This window comes from Choloepus didactylus, chromosome 22 (assembly GCF_015220235.1).
Source record: "Choloepus didactylus isolate mChoDid1 chromosome 22, mChoDid1.pri, whole genome shotgun sequence".
Lineage (NCBI taxonomy): Eukaryota > Metazoa > Chordata > Mammalia > Pilosa > Megalonychidae > Choloepus > Choloepus didactylus.
The window spans coordinates 12,420,355-12,437,626 of record NC_051328.1 but is presented as its reverse complement, the minus strand read 5'-3'; the positions used below and the strand labels follow the sequence as shown (position 1 = coordinate 12,437,626).

Below are 17,272 nucleotides of genomic sequence, written 5' to 3'. Positions count from 1 at the left end.
CAAAAAGTGCAAAGGCCCCAGGTGGGACACATGTGTATTGGGGGAATTGAAAGATGAAGGGAGGGGGTGGAAGTGGGAGATGAGGCTGGAGAGAGGTGCAAGGTGCGGGAGTCAGGAGGTAGTGTGGATGCCGAGACCCACCAGCAGAAAACCTTTCTGCAAAGTCAGTTTGGCAGGTGAGAGTTTGCTCCACAATATTCAACCGGTGCAAGAAGTATCACATTGCTTTATTTTTTTCTGAGCTAATACTTGCATAAAGCATTGACTTTGTTCTAAGTGCTCAGCATGTATTAATTCATCTAACTTTCACTTCACAACAACCCTTTGAGGCAGATACTATTACCAATCCATTTTACAGATGGGGAAACTAAAGAACAGAGAGGCTAAGTAACTTGCCTAAAGTCACAGATCTAGCAAACAGCAGAAGCAGGATTTGAACACAGGTGGCCCCTGAACCCAAGTGCTTACACACTCAGCCATGCCGCCTCAGGTTAAAATTGGCCCTGCACCCCTTGCTTATCAGAGTAGTAAGCTTCAGAGTCTGGTCATTGCTAGGGTTCTGTTTCTAGGGTGACTAAAGGGTTTGGGGACAGAACTTAGAAGTGAGCTCTTGGCCTTGGCCCATTTGGTTACCACTGAAATGCTCACCATCCATGTGGCCCATTCAAAACTGGAAAACTGGGCCCATCCCTCTCCTTGCTTAGTGTGGTCTCCAGAGGCACCGCACACGCCCCACTCCATCCCATCAGAGATCCACGCCTGCTTCATCCGTGTCACCCCCGGGCTCCTCCCGCCCCCTGGGGGCTGGCCTGGCTTCACTGCTCAGTGGGTTGAGACATCCAAACCAGGGCTTGGCAGAGGTTCACTCTGGCGCCTGGTGGCTTCTGCTCTCCACCCTCTGCCGAGGAAACCAGAGCCTGAACCACAAAAGCTTGGTCATCCCATCTGGACTGCCTCGCTGGGAAAAGCCTACCCTTTGTTTTAAGTCTCCCACAATAATGGAAACAGGACTGAAAATAACATCTCAAAGTCCAGTCTGCGACCAGAGTTGGCAGGTCCTTGTGACTTTTTTTTAAAGGAGAGGATATAAAGAAAGGCACTCAGTGGTTCTCAAGAAGGAGTTTTGAGGCAGACAAATCAGGTCCCACTTACTAGCTGTGCAGCTCTGGATGAGTCACTTGGCCTCTCTGAGACTCGTTTTCCTCCTATGTAAAATGGGGGTGATGACACCTGCCTTTGGTGCTGTTATGAACACTGAGTGAAATAAGGCATGTAAAGGAGGCATTCACTACAAATCAGCTTCCTGCCACCCTTTTCCCAGGTGTGGTGACGTGCTGAAAACACAAGGATGGTAGAATTCCCCCTTCGGGCCCAGTCCCCACTGGACTTTCTGACTCCATCTGTACCAAGTGGGGCTGGACACCGGAAGGACCACGCCGGGGCTTCCCCAGAAGCCGGTAGACTTTCCAAGCTGAGTTCAGGGGAGTTTCCTCTCCCAAGTGGGACAAATGCCCAGAGCAGGGAATTGGGGAAAGGCCATTGTTGGTGTGTAAGCTGCTGATAAGGGGGGAGAAGGGAGAAACGCGGCTTTTCCCTTCCCATTTTTGGCCCTGAAATGCTTCCTACAGGTCAGAAGTCTGGCACCTGAACGGTGTCATAGGAAGGGCAGGCTGGCCATCCACGCAAACCCAGGAGATGGAGCTGAGGGGGTGTCCAGCACTGACCCCCATCAAGCAGGCTCTCTCCAAGCCAGGCTAGGAGGGCAGCAGGCAGAGGCGGCTCTGTTTTCTCATCTCCAAAATGATGGCCACTCAGAAGGCTGGTGGGGTAAGGGACGAGGGGTGGGTTCCAGAGGCAGAGAGCACAGGGCTCCTGCCCCAGAGAGGACCACCAGGTCTGCAAAATGGGGTGGGGGTGGGGAGGACGCCAGGGCTGCCTCATAGGACTTGCCTCAAAGGGAACTTGTGGGCATCTGGTAACCTGACCCCTCCATGGTCTTGGTGGCTTCCTGTTGCATCCCAGCATCCCTTCTCTCCATATTCCCCCCACACACCAGCCAGCCACACCCCCACACACCAGCCAGCCAGCAGAGCCTCTCCATTTACCCCCAGAACACATCCTGAATCTGGCCACCTCTGTAATCTCCGCCTCACTGGTTCAGTCACCTTCATCTCTCACCCTCCCTGTCGTGGCCTCCTCCTTGGACTCTGATTCTGCTCTTGTCCTCCCATATCCATCCTCCACACAGCAGTCAAAGTGGTCATTGTCAAAGGTCAATTAGACTTCATCGTCCCTTGCTGGAACTGCTCCAGTGACTCCATCACACTCAGAGGAAAACCCAAAGACCTCTTCCTGGTGTGCCAGCTCTGCATGTTCCAGATCTGAGCCTCCTCTCCACCTTTACCCCTGCCCCACTGGCCTTGCTGCCCCTGCAACCTGCCTCAGGGCCTTTGCACTGACTATGTCTCCCTGGCCAGGAACACCTCTCCTCTCTGGCTGCCAGCTTTCTTCCGCTTATTTCTCTCCTGAATTCAGTGCCACCACCTCAGAGAGACCCTCTGTGACCAGCCCTACCTAAGAGAGACCCTATGTACTCCTGACTCTGTTTAAAAATAAAATCATGACTCATACAAATATGAAATGAACATATGTCAAGTATTTTATTTAACTCATTAATGAATGAGGTGTTGCAATTGGTTCAAAGAAAAATTCAAAGAACACACGTATATCGGCAATCAGGAATGCCGAAATGAATTTATAAATAGATGCAAAGCTGGTCAATGTTCACAGGGCACTAATCAATTGCATTCCACCCAACAAAAGTCATTTGCATTTTCTATGGACAAGGTCATTTGCTAGGGCCCCTAAAGGATCAGGTAACTGGCTCCAGACAGCACACTCAGTTATCTTTTTTGCCTATTTCAAAGCCTCTCACTATTTTCCAGACATCACATTCCACTATTTTCTGCTCTTCCTAGTTTATCTCGGCACCTGCACTCATTTATTCACCCGCTTGTCTTTTCCCCTGCATCTCATGCTTACCCTCCACTGTATCTTGAGCTTCCAGAAGAGTGTCTCCAAAGCAAGTGCTCAATAAACATTTGTGGCTCCCCTTCCAGTGCCCAGGCGTGGTGATTTATATTTCAGGAGAGGACACAAAAGAGGTCATTGCTTAACCTAAAGGAATAAATTCTGGAGGCCAATGAAGAGGAGGTATTTGGGGCCGGGAAAGGGAAGGGTCTTTTCACCCTGCAATAACCGGGCTGCACTACTCCTTGGCATGCCAAACTCTGAGGGTCCAAAGGGAATCTGACCTTGGGGAGTGGGAGTGGAGGAGGGAGTTGTTCTCTGGCTGAGACCCCTCCGTGATACCACCTCAGGCAGTTCAGAGGGCACTAAGGGGTTAATGAGATCCACACACCCTAACCCCCCCCCCCCCACACACAGACACTTGTTGCCCACACCTTCTGGACCTACCCCCCGGAGTGCAGGTCACAGGAGGTTCCCTGGCTCGCAGGAGGTTCCTCTGAGACTCTGTCTTTCCGCCCCTCTTTCTTCAGAGGGGACAGACGGCAGGTCAGTGGCCCCGTCAGCGCCAGAACGTCGGTCCCCTGCGCGCGTTTCTCTAGGAGTTGCACTTTCAGGGCTCCGGGGCGCTGGGGATGGGGGCGCACGAGATCCTGGGAGGGTCGGGTGCCTTAGCCTCCCGAAAACCCCGTGGAAAAGGGCATCCCCTTCAGGGCGGCCTTGAGGTCTGGACCGGGCTGCTGCGTGGTAGGTCTGGGGTTGGTGAGGGAGCGGGCCGAACTGAAGGGCGGAAGGGGCTGCGGGCGTCGGGTTCCGCGTGCCACCGAGCAGAAGGACCCTAAAGGGCGGAAGGCGGTAAGGAGGAAGCGAGGGAGGGAGCATTCAGGGACATCTGTACGCGCCTACTGTGTGCTGGGCACGGTTTGGGTGCTGGGCTCTGTCAGGAACAGGACGGACTCGACTCTGCCCCGGAGTCAGTCTAATCAAGAGTCTGAGGAAACGAACTGAAAAGAGATACAAATGTGAAACTGTGGTTTGGACGAATGATCGTTAGGAAAACACGGTACGCGTGCTGTGAAGTCCCGGCTTCGCCTGGTCTGGCGCGCCAGCCAGCCATGATATCTACAAGTCAGTGCGGGGATGCGAGCTTGACTGACTCGTACAGAAAACGCACAGAAATGCGAGAGAGCTTGCAGGTATGCAGCCATCAAGGCCGACGTGATCCAGAACACGCGGTCTTTCAGATTCTCCAGCAGGCCGCGCGCGCCCTCTGCCGCCGCCCACCGGCCTGGCTCTGCTCCTTCTTCCACCATTTCGCCTCGCCCTTTCGAGCAGGCGCGGGACTGGTGTACCTAGCTGCTCCAGACGCCGGGCCGGCAAACAGGCCTAGGCGCTCGCAGTTCGCTACGCATGCGTATATTACGGAGATTCCGAAGAGGTTTGCTCGGAGAGACGCCTGTCAGCAGTCAGGATGGCCGAGCGGTCTAAGGCGCTGCGTTCAGGTCGCAGTCTCCCCTGGAGGCGTGGGTTCGAATCCCACTTCTGACAAAGCTGAACTACTTTTTACGAATGACACGTTACCTGCAGATTGTCAGACCTAAACGATATTTTTATTTCTTGATAGTTTTGAAAATGTTCACAAAGCAATTATTTTCTTCATAACGGGCCTTCTCTTTTTAATGGGCACTTGTTTCTACTTCGAGCTTGAAAAAGAGAGCCCTGTGCTCCATCCAAAACTTCCTCGAATTTGGGAAGAAAACAGTACTTTGTCAGAAGTGGGATTCGAACCCACGCCTCCAGGGGAGACTGCGACCTGAACGCAGCGCCTTAGACCGCTCGGCCATCCTGACTTCCTGTATAGGGAGTTATAAAGTCTCATGTAGTTGCTATCAACACGCACTACAGTTTCTGTACCATAATCAGGCGGCTCGGAATGCAGCCACCCAGCCAGGGAGGGTCCACAACTAAAAACCACCCGTGCTGCGAGACTAACTGCTCTCCTTAAACTGCCTCAGTCTTTTCACTAAATACTTATGTTTTAAATGGAAACTCTGTAGCCTGAACAGAAATGGAAAACCAGTTTCCCTTGTCATCGATAGAAAATAACCATAAAATAACTACGATAAAAATGAAACTGTATTATTAAATTCTAGCCACCTGCCAAGGCTCTGGGCCTGAAATGATGGCATTGTTATTTCCTACTACCATGAGACGAAAAGGTCCGGTCTGTGTACGGGGCCCCTGCAGGGAGTGGGCTTTAGAGGATTCTTTTTAGGAACGAGATGTTTTGTGATGAACTTTGCCATCTGCTGCTCTTCAGGGTAGGAGGTTGTGGGCACATAGATCCCCCCCAAGGGTTTAGCTGGGACCTGAGCCCCTCATCCAAAGGAATGGTTCTTAAGCTTGGTGAAGAGAAGAGTTATCTGCCTAGAGAAGCTTGATGTTACAAGGAACTGGGATTGCGTGTCCGTCTTTCCTCTTTCTCCAGTACTGGAGGCTGAAGTAGAGATGCAATGGGTGGGTAGTTATAGAGGAAGGTTTCTTCAGAAGAAAGAGCTTGCTGGGAAGCAAACAAGTTGTTTGTGTAGGTACTGAGACCCCCATCGCTTATATGCACCCAAACTCTCAGGGAGGAAAATACAGTTAACTGGTGGCTGTGGTTCCCTTGGTGAGGGAATTTGTGGGGGGAGGGGGATGGGACAGGGAGGGAGGCTTTATTATGTGGTACATTTTAAATTTTGTATCATGTGCATATATTTTCTAATAAACAATAAATACAAGTTTACCAGGTGTTCCGGTTTGCTAATGCTGCCCTTTTGCAAAATACCAGAAATGGATTGGATTTTATAAAGGGGAGTTATTTGGTTACAAAGTTACAGTTTTAAGGCCATAAAGTGTCCAAGGTAAGGTATCAATAACAGGGTACCTTCACTGAAGGATGGCCATTGTTGTCAGGAAAGCCTCTGTTAGGTGGGAAGGCACTTGGCTGCCCTCTGCTTGCTCCCAGGTTGTGTTTCCAAATGGTGTTCTCCAAAATGTCAGCTTTCAATGGCCCTCTTCAAAGTGTCTGTCCCAGCTGCAGCTCCTTTCCAAAATGTAACAAAAATATACCTTAAAGTAATAAAGGAACATCAGCAGCTGTGATTATCCCGTTTGTGGCATTTATTGACTTTTTTCTCTTTGGTTACCTGTATATGCTCTTTGTATAATGAACATGTATTACTTAGGGATTTTTTTTTTTTTTCACGGTAAAAATAATGCTGGGTGTTCTTTAAATGGAATGTTAGGTGTTGCTAGAGCTGTACCATCCTATTTGCTAACTACTAACCACATGTTAGGACTCAGTACTTGAATTGATGCTGTAAGTGTAAAAGACACGGAATTCAAAGGCCTTAGTACAAACAAAAAACAAATATAAAGTATCTCATTAATAATTGTTATCTTTATTACATGCTTAAATGATAATATTTTAGAAATACTGGATTAAATAAAATATATTGTTAAAATGAATTTCACCTGTTTTTTCCTTTACCTTAAAAAAAACATGGTCACTAGAAAATTTAAAATTACATATTTAAAATTTAATACATATTTAAAATTTAAAATTACATATTTAACTTATTCCATCTAATTCCATATGAGTCTGCACCATTCCTTTGACTATTTTGCAACTCTGTACAGAGGGAAGTTAACGTGTGGAAGGCAGATGGTGATGCAAAGATTCCAGTTCATAGAAATGAAAATAAATTGTCTGTGCAATGGATTCTATCCTGTGGTAGAGGCCAGTTTTGTATCTATCAGTAAATTCATTTCAGCATTCCTGATTGTCTATATATGTATACATAGGTCTCTGTTGATTGGATTCTCTTTTGAACAAGTTTGTTAATGAGTTAATTGAAATTTTTGACATGTTCATTTTATTTTTCTATGAGATCATGATTTTCCCCTTAAAAAAATATATCCTTTAATAGTATACTCCACATCTTAGGAGAACTGAGGGATTGCTTACCTGCAGATGAGTACTTACTGTAGTATCTACATAATAATGTATAGAATGGGCATGTGCCAATTCCCCATTGGGCAAAAGAGGAAAAAAAGAAGAAAGATCCTGGGGGTGGGGTGGGGTTGTTGTGTGTGAAGCCTGGTGACCTGGAGGGCAGGCCCTGGAACTGTGGGCAGGATTGGAAGGTAGGCGCATCTCCCAGGGGCAGGGCCCTGGGTCAGGAAGGAGAGAGGGGCAGTATTGGTGTCTCTGGCTGGTGTTGGAGCTGGCACCCATGGAAAGGAAAATCCATGTGTCAGGGGTCTGGCAAAGTTACTCCTCCTCTTGGTCTATGATCCTATGTCACCTCCTCCAGGAAGTCTTTCCTGATGCACCCTCCTCTGAACTGCATTCTGGCCTCCTTTGTGTTCCTACAGCCTCCTCGGCTGATCCCTTGCAGCCCTGGAATTGAAATGGCTTGTCTAAGTGTGTCCTCCTCCCTGCTCCTCAAACTAAGGTCTCCAAGAAGGCAGAGATTGGGAGAGCCTTGTCTGCAGGCAAATCCCCAGGGCCTAGGACACAAGAATCTGGAGAAAGAGCTCAATAAATGCAGGTTGAAGAATGAATGAGTGAATGCATGAATGAATGAATACAATGGATGGGGGGTGGGGTAGAAGCTAGAAGCCCTGGAAGTCCCATCCCCAGACCTCCTCAATGCAGCTGGCATGATGGATAGAATGGGGATGGCCCACCCCAAGCCTGGGTTGAGGATACCTGCAATGTCCTCTGCTCTGGAGCTCAGCGCCTTCCACCCCAAACAACCTCAGTCCCAATCGCAGAATGCAGATGGGGCTGGGCAGGGAAAGTCACCAATCTCCGAATCTGACCTTTGCCTCCTTCTTGGCCAATTAGTAACCAGGCCAGAGGTTGGGCGGTCCCTCCCGGCACCCCACCCCTCCTCCCAGCCCTGGCGATCTCTCTCGATGCAGAGTGGCACACACGAGGCCCTCAGCACCTGCTACTCTGCAAACAGGCCGGGCCTTCGCACTTGCTGTATCACCTACCTGGAATGTCCCCTTCTCAAGTTGCTGGTTTTCTTCCAGGCTCTGTTCAAAGGGCACCTCCACCTTGAAGGCCCCACGCCTTCTCCCTACCCCAGGAAGTTCTGGCTTGGAGGCACTGCACAGAATGGCTGTTTGCCTGGAAGTAACAGAGCCCACCAAAGCTCTTGGCTCTGCGATCTTCACAACCATCCCAGTTCCAACCTGCTCCCTGGAGGGGAAGTACAATGACAGGTGGAGCCAGGCCGGCGGCTTGGCCCCTGGCCCATGGGCTCACCGTGCAACCTTGAGCTAATTCCTGCCCCTCTCTTGACAGTGAGATGTCCTAGAGACAGGAGGAAGCTGGGCTGGATCACCATGGTTCCCGAACCTCAGGCATTTATTATCGGACTTTTCTTACCCACATAACACATCCCATAAAGTGGGGTTGCAATTTATCGTATGCCCCCCTTTTTTAACTAAATATTTTCTTTAAATTGACACATTTTAAAAATGGCAATAAATGTAATTTAAAAAGGAAACATATATGCCCATAATGGAAAATCTGCATCATCCATAAAGAAAAGGTTGCCCTAAAAATAAACACAGTGGGAACAAATCACTGTCATTAAATTCTAGACAAAACGAATATAATTAATGCCACTGAATTAAAACACTTGGAGGAGGTTAAAATGGCAAATGTTATGTGTTTGCATATATTACAACTGAAAACAAAACCAAGCAATTCTAGTCAGAAACTTAGCCTGCTAAAGGAAGATTCGCAGATGTTAGGTGTGATAAAAGAAAAACTTTTCATACAATTTAGGATCTCAGTTTTGTTGAGCGAGGAATCCGGCAGCACCTCATAGAGAAAGTTCCCACTCAGGAAGTAGAAGGGAACACCCCCAAAGGAGTGGCGGGGGGAGCTCATACAGGGCCAATGGGGAAGCAACGAGGAAATGTTCTCATTGGCTGACATTGTTTCCACTTACATAGGGTGTCTTACAAAGTGGGGAACAGACGTATAATTGATTAGTATGGAGTGCTTGTCCATTCTGATAAACTCTCTCTACGGGACCAAAACTGGTTTTACCATCAGGTGTTGCTTATGAGCAACCCTGTAGGGTGTGTTCTCAGAAAACAGGTCAATTGTTTTCACCCTCTGGAAAGTCCTCTGAAAGGGGCCTTCTCCCGGCAACGCCCAGGGCAGGTAGCCACTACATTTTACTTAACAGGTGTTAAAGACATATTTGTACCAGACGGAGGCTTTCTCCTTGGCATAATCAGATTGAAAGAGAAAGGATGAGCAAAGTGCTTCCTGTCATTGGATGACTGCCCTTGGACCATCAAATCGTCTCTTGTCCCACACAAAGGTCCTTTCCAGTGGGGATGCACTGCCCCCAGACCCTAAAGTGGGTTCTTGTTACTGATCCCATCCCCTAAACTGCCCGGCCACCACCAAACTTTCCTCACACCACTGGACAGCACTTCCTAGCCTGGGTGGCTGTTTTAGTTTGTCTGAGCTGCTATCACAAATACCACACAGTGGGGTTGCAATTTATTGTCTCAGAGGTTTTGGAGGCTAGAAGGCTTACACTCTCTCTCCCTGAAGACTGTAGCATTCTGGTGCTGGCTGCCAACAATCCTTGGGGTTCCTTGGCTTGTAATTCTGCTTCCTGTCACAAGGTGATGTCCTGTCCTTTATCTTCAGGGTTTCCACTGACTTCCTGCTTCTGGGTCTTTCCTGTAACTTTCTCCTTATAATGCCTTATTGAGTTGGGCCATACCTTACCTAAAAATAACATCTTTAAGAGATCCTTTTTACAATGGGTTTGCACCCACAGGTATGTGGATTAAGATGAAGAACATGTGTTTGTTGGGTACATCATTCAACCTACCACAGTGGGTGATGGCAATGGACCCAAAGCCACTGGTCTCTACTTCCTGCTGGAGATGAATGGGGGAAGGAGGGGACAGGAGGAGGGCAGGAGCAGCTGGGGAAGCTGGGAATATGATGGAAATACTCAGGCAGGACAACCTGTCAGGACCGCTACAGAGAATAAGAAGATGTGGACTCTAGTTCTGCGGATGCCTCTAATTTGATGGCTGAGCCTGGACAAGTCACTGCACTTTCTCCAGACTTGGTTTATTCATCTGTAAAACCAGAGGTGAACACCAGATCATTTCTGTCACTGCGTACTCTCCCCCGTAATGGACAATTTCCAAGGACCCTCCCTCTATCCTCAAAACTGAATTTCCTGTGGACAAGGACTCTGCATAAGGTTTCTCTTAAATTGTCCTCAGAAAAGGATGGATTCTCAATCAGTAGTATTTGAAATTGTTTACCTACTTGGGAAATATTTAAAGTTGGATCTCATACTATTCCTACAAGGAATTTCAGGTGGCTTAAACTCCTAAACTTGTGGGGGCAGAAGGCAGAGACACAACTCTTAACACTATTAGAAGAAAATATAGAAGACCATGTTTAAACATTGTGTTAGAAAAGTCCTTTTAAAGCAAAACATAAAATACAGAAGTCATTTTTAAGAAGACTGATAAATTTGACTGCATGTGAATTTAAAATTTCTGTATGACAAAACAAACTTTAAAACTGTTGCTGACAAAGACGTTTATCACAGCTATTCTAAATATTTGTCAGTAAAGTAAGTTATAGTATATATTTGAATGGGCACTAAAAGTTAAATTTAGGGAAAAAAAATTTAAGACCATAAAAAATATTGTTGTAATGTTAAAGAATAAAATAGATCACAAAGTTATCTTTACAGTATGATCACAATTATGTAACATATGTATGCAAAAAGGACTAAAAAATGTAACAAATATACTACACCAATACCATGGGCCAATATTAGGGTAGGATAAGGGGTGCAGGAGGATTTGGGTTTTTTCTTTATTTTTATTTCTTTTCTGGAGTAATGAAAATGTTCAAAATTGATCATGGGGTTGTATGCACAACTAAGTGATGATACTGTGAACCAGTGATTATATATACTTTGGATGGTCTGTACGTTATGTGAATATATCTCAATAAAACTGCATTTAAAAAAAGGAAGAAAAAAAAAACCTACCAAAAAAAAAAAAAAAAACTGTTGCTGAGAGAAATTAAATAAATGGGAGAGATATACTGTGTCCATGTATCAAAAGATTCAATATTATTGCTAAGATGTTTTAATCAAAATCCCAGCGGGTATTTTTTTTTTAGAAATTGACAAGCCAATTCTAAAACAAAATACAGATGAACTAGAAGAACAAAGTTGAGGGACTTATACCACCTGATTTGAAGACTTATTATAAAGCTCCAAATTTGCATACAAATCAATAGAACAGAATAGAGTCCAGAAACAGACTGGCAATTCACTGGGTGAAATGATAGTCTTTTCAACAAATAGCCCTGAAACAATTGGATATCCACATGCAAAAAATGTACCTTGACCCTTACCTCACACCATATACAAAAATTAACACAGACCTAAATATAAAAGTGAAAACAATAAAACTTTTAGAAGAAGACATAGAAGAAAATCTTTGAGACCTTGGAGTAGGGTAAGATTTCTTAGAACACACAAAGCATGACCTATAAAAGAAAAAACTGATAAAAAGAATTTAATCAAATTGAAAACTTTTGCTCTTCAGAAGACACTGTTACAAGCAATGAAAAGACAAGCCACATACTGGAGAAAATATTTGCAAACTATGTATCTGATAAAGGTCTTGTATCCAGAATATAAAGAGAATTCTTACATCTCGATCATTAAGAAGAAATCCAATTTAAAAATGGGTAAAAGACTTGAGTAGACATCTCTCCAAAGAAGATATACAAATAGCCAGGAAGCACATGAAAGGATGCTCAACATCATTAGCCATCAAGGAAGTGCAAATTAAACCCACAATGAGATACCATTTCAAACCCATTAGAATGGCTGCTATTAAAAAAATTATAAATATTACAATTATTGGAGAGGATGTGGAGAAATGGGAATGCTCATTCATCACTGGTGGGAATGTAAAATGCTGCAGCCGCTGTGCAAGACAGTTTGACAGTTCCTCAGAAAGGTAAGTATAGAATTACCACGACCTACAATCCCATTTCTAGATATATACCTAAAAGAATTGAAAGCAGATACTGGAACAGATACTTGCACACCAATGTTATAGCAGCATTATTGCCAATTGCCAAAAGATGGAAGCAACCCAAGTGTCCAACAACCAATGACTGGATAAACAAAATACGGTACATTCGTGCGATGGACTATTATTCAGCCATAAGAAGCAATGAAGTCCTGATGCATGTGACAACATGGATGAACCTTGAAAACATCATGTTGAGTGAAATAAGCCAGATGCAAAAGTACAAATATTGTTTGATCTCACTGACATGAACTAATTATAATAAGCAAATTCATAGAGTCATAATCTAAAATACAGTTTTATCAGGAGATAGGGGGTGGGGATAGGGAATGGGAAGTTAAGGCTTAAAATGTACAGGGTTCCTATTTGGAACAAGGAAAATGTTTTGGTAATGGATGGTGGTGATGGTAGCACAACACTGTGAACAAAATTAACACTTCTGAAATATATATGTGAATATGGCTAAAAGGGGAAATGTTAGGTTGTATATATGGTAACAAAATAAAAATTTAAAAAAAACAAAATCCCTGAAACTACACTACATAGTGAACCCCAAGTGAAACTATGGACTAAAGATAATAGTACAAGTATAAAACTGTTCTTTCATCAACTGTAACAAATGTACCACACCAATGCAAGGTGTCAACAATAGGGTGGTGTGTGGGAATCCTGTATTTTATGCATGATTGTTCTGTAATCCCACGACTTCTCTAATAAAGAAAAAAAAAAGGGCAAAAGATTTAAACATACAGTTCACCAAAGAAGATATGCAGATGGAAAATAGGTGCTTGAAAAGATGTTCAACATTTTTCATTAGGGAAATGAACATTAAAATCACAATGAGACACCACTGTATACCTTTTAGAATGGCTAAAGTTTTTTTTGTTTTTTTTTTTAACTAACAGTTCTAAGTGATAGCAATGATGTGAAGCCATTGTAACTCTCATGTAATGTTGGCGGGAATGCAATAGTAGTGCAGCCTCTTTAAAAAACAGTTTGATAATGCCTTATAAAGTTAAATATACACCTCCCATATGATCTAGCAATTTTACTCCCAAGAGAAATGAAAACATTTGTTCACACACACAAAAAAGCTGTATGCGAGCACTCACAGCAGCCCAAACTGGAAAGAACACAAATGTCCATCAACTAGCAAGTGGATAAAGAAGTTGTGGTATAGCCATACAATAGAATACTACTTAGTGATAAAAAGAAACAAACTACTGATGCACTCAACACCATGAATGAATTTCAAAAGCTTTATGCTACATGAGAGAAGCTTTACACAAAAGACTACTTTGTCTTCATGTAAAGCTCTCTTTGTGTCTTTAGTTCTCTCTTACCACTGTAACAAAGTACCACAAACTTAGTTGCTCAGCACAACACAAATATATACACTCTTACAGTTCTGGAGTCCAAAATGTGTCTCAGGCTAAAAATTGGCAGCAGGGCTGGTTCCTTCTGGAGGCTCCAGGAGAGAATCTGTTCCTTACCTCTTCCACTTCTAGAGACCGCTGCATTCCGTGACCTTCAGCCGTGTCACTTCAGTCTCTGTTTCTGTGGTCACAGCGTCCTCTTTACTCTGATCAAAGGCTATGATGTTGTATAACTGCCTATAATTGCCTTCCAAAGGTCTGTTTTGTAGAATAAAATCCACTTTGGTACTAAGGGTATAAGACCCAGGTGACCTGGCCCCTGGCTACCTCATTTCTACCCCATCTCCCCAGCTCATAGTCTCTGTCCTTCCTCAAAGACCCCCGAGTCTTTCTGGTCCCCAGGACCTTTGCACACTCCTGGAATGCTTTTCTCTTGCCTGGTTCCTATTCATCCTTCAGGTCCCCACTTAACTATCTAGACCTGCTCCAATCCTGCTATTGAACCCATGTCCCCTGGACCTCAGAAGCACTCTCTCCCATGGCACCCTGCTCTTTTCCCGTGGTAGCCTTATCACAATTGGAATGATCTATTTGTCTCTGAGTTTGTGTCTCTAGAAGGCCTGCCTCTCCCATCAGACTGTCTGCTTCCTGAGGGTGGGGTCCCTGCCTGTCACCAGGATCTGTCTGAGTGTGCTCAGTAAACATTTGCTCAGTCTTGAGTTCCCGCTGCCTCTCCACCCTCCCAGAAAGAAGGGCAGGCCCAGGACACAGCAGAGGAGTGGCCAGACTCTGAATAGGGGCTGTTTGCAGAATTGACTAGAACCGAGACAAGGCAGGTACTGCAGGTGATCTGTGATGGGATGGCCTGCTCAGACCCCACGAGGGGATCCCGTGTGCTGGGAGTGGACGGCCTGCCTCCTCCTCAACCGCACCTCTCGGCCCCCTCCCCCCCCCCAAGAACCCAGGGGTCCCCGCGGAGACTCCTGGTGGGTGGCCCGTCCCAGCCTGGGGACAGATTTCTGCCCATTTCTTCCGAGTGGGGACCAGTGAAGTTGGTTGGGAACAAAATGTTGAAGTAAAGAACAGTGCAGTGATTCAGTTCTGCTTGCTGCCATTTGAAAGGAATGAAAGTGGGATTAACAGAAAAAAAAAATAAAATAAAATAAAAACCAAAACAAAAATACCCTACTGTTTTAGAATCTGCCTTGGAAACAATCTTCTTATTGTTTTTTGTGTCATCATAAAATGAAGGGCCCACTGAGATTTTCTCTGCACTTGAGCTCAACCAGACCTGAGCGAGGCCAGTCTCTGGGTGACATTTTGCAGCTACCAAATTACAGTACTAGTTTCCAGAGAACCTGGGGATTGGGGGAGCAGTGCCGAGTTTCATTGGGGGAAGAGGCTGAACATCCAGTTGACCCTTCGGCATAAGGATCAAGTCAGCATCAATCAGTGACATTTTCCACGTGTCCATCAGATCTTGCCTCTCCTCTGCTTACAACCCTCCAGGCCTCAGAATAAAATGCTAACCCCCTCCATCACTGTGGTAGGCTGAACGAAGGTCACCCGAAGAGATCAGGTCCGTCTTAGTTTCTTAGCTGCTGTACCAAAGTACCACAAACCGGGGGCTTAAAACAACAGGAATCTACTGTTTCCATCCCGGAGGTTAGGAGTGTGGATCCAGGTGTGTGCAGGGCCCTGCTCTCTCTGAAGTTCTGGGGGTGGTTTGCCAGCAGTCCCTGGGGTTCTTTGGCATAGCTCAACCTCCGCCCCTATCCCAGGGCTGTCTTCTCTCTCTGTCCGTCTGTGTCCAATATCCTCTTCTTACAAGGACCTGGGTAATGTTGGAGCAGGGTCCATCCTAATCCAGTTTGTCCTCATTTTAACTAATCACATCTTCAAAAATCTTATTTCCAAATAAGGTGATATTCGTGGCACTGGGGGTTAGGACTTCAACAAATCTTTTGGGGGAACACAACCCAATCCACCACAAGGTCCTAATCCCCGGGACCTATACATTTTACTTTACAGGGCAAAAGGATGTTTGCAATTGGAATGAAACCACGGATCTTGAGATGGGGAGAGAATCCTGGATGATGTGGGGGGGCCCCGGTGCAACTGCAAGCATCCTTCAGAGAGAGGCAGAGGGAGATTTGAAACACACAGAAGAGGAGTCAGTATGACCCTGGAGGCAGAGATGGGAGTGATACAGCCACAGATCAAGGAATGCTGGCAGCTCCCAGAGGAGGAAGGAAGAGACAAGGAACACATCTTCCCCTGGAGCCTCTGGAGGGAGTGTATTCCTGCTGACACCTTGATTTCAGCTCCCTGACACCGATTGTGGGCTTCTGGCTCCCAGAAATGTCAGAGAATAGATTTCTTGTTTTAAGCCACCAAATTTGTAATGATTTACAGGAAAATAAGACAATCTTCTAAACAGCCCTGTGTGATCCAGCCCCTGCCAGAGCTCCTCCTCACTTACTACCCCAGCCCCACTGAGACATGCTTTCTGTTCCTAAAACTGTCTAGCTTGGTCCAGCCTCAGGGCTGTGGCACTTGCTAAATAAGTTCTTCCCCCAGATCTCCCCAAGGTGGGCCCCTACTCATGACTCAGGTGTCTGTATAAATGTCACCTCCTTCAAGAGGTCTTCCCTGACCACCCTATCTAAAATTCACCTCCTGCTCACTCAGCATCACACACACACCCCTTTATTTTCATCACAGCACTTGCCACTATTAGAAATTGTTTTCTTTTCTCCCTGGTTTTTTACTTGTCGTCCCCACCACTCTGGAAAGTGGGGGTCTGAAAAGGCCTTGTCTGGCTTGTTCCCTGCTGTATCCCCAGGACCTGGGACAGGGCCTGGCACTTAATAGGTGCTCAGCGAACACTGGTTGATGAATGACTTAATGAATTATCTGTGCAGGTCTGGATGAGCAATGACCTGAGGTGTGTGTGTGGGCATGTGCATGGGAGTTTTAGGGTGCAGGTGGAACAATGAAACCCCATTACCTCTGAGTGCCCCCACTCTCCACCCCCGTTCACAGCATACTAGAATCTGTGCCGGGAGAGTCCCAGGAAATATCTCATTTATTCCTCACAGCAGCTCAGTGAAATAAGGTTCCTTCATATAGATTCCTGTGTTACCCATAAGGAAACTGAGGCTCAGCGATCTTCCAAGTTACAGCTTCGTATATTCAGAAGTGAAAACCACATCAATTGAGCCATGAAGGCCCGCCCCCTTCACCCTCTCCCCTACAGCTTACACAGATTCCTCCCCGCGCCCGGGCGCTCGGTCTCCTGGCGATTCCATAGCAGTAGCTGGGCGGGAATGCTGAATCCACTTAACAGAGAGAGTTACAGGGAGGCGCAGGGGCTCGCCCGCGGGCACGCAGCGCGCTAGAGGGGTACGGAAGACAGCAAGTGCAGGTGGGTTCTGCTGGCCGCCACCTGTTCATCCCGAGGCACCTACGCCGCGGGCAGGGAGGGCGCAGACGAGCGACCAAAGACGCGGCGAGTGCAGGGAAAATTCCGCGGGGGAGAAACGCGCGGCAGCCTAGGCTGGCTCTGGGGCGGGGGCCACCTCTGTGACCGCGGCCTCAGTTTCCCCCTCTGCAAAGCTGACCGGACTGCGTACGAAAACGGTCGGGTCTGGGCCGGCGGCGAGCCAAGAGTTAAAGGGGCGGGTCTCGCGGCGAGG

The 17,272-nt window shown here is 46.4% G+C and overlaps 2 non-coding genes across 2 annotated transcripts; one reads left to right on the top strand and one right to left on the bottom strand.

Annotated features, from left to right (window-relative positions):
- Window positions 1-4,492: 4,492 nt before the first annotated feature.
- TRNAL-CAG lies at window positions 4,493-4,575 on the top strand. Its single transcript has one exon. It is a non-coding gene; the product is annotated as a tRNA-Leu (tRNA).
- A 219-nt stretch (window positions 4,576-4,794) lies between these two features.
- TRNAL-CAG lies at window positions 4,795-4,877 on the bottom strand. The gene has a single exon. It is a non-coding gene; the product is annotated as a tRNA-Leu (tRNA).
- Between the last annotated feature and the right edge of the window lie 12,395 nt (window positions 4,878-17,272).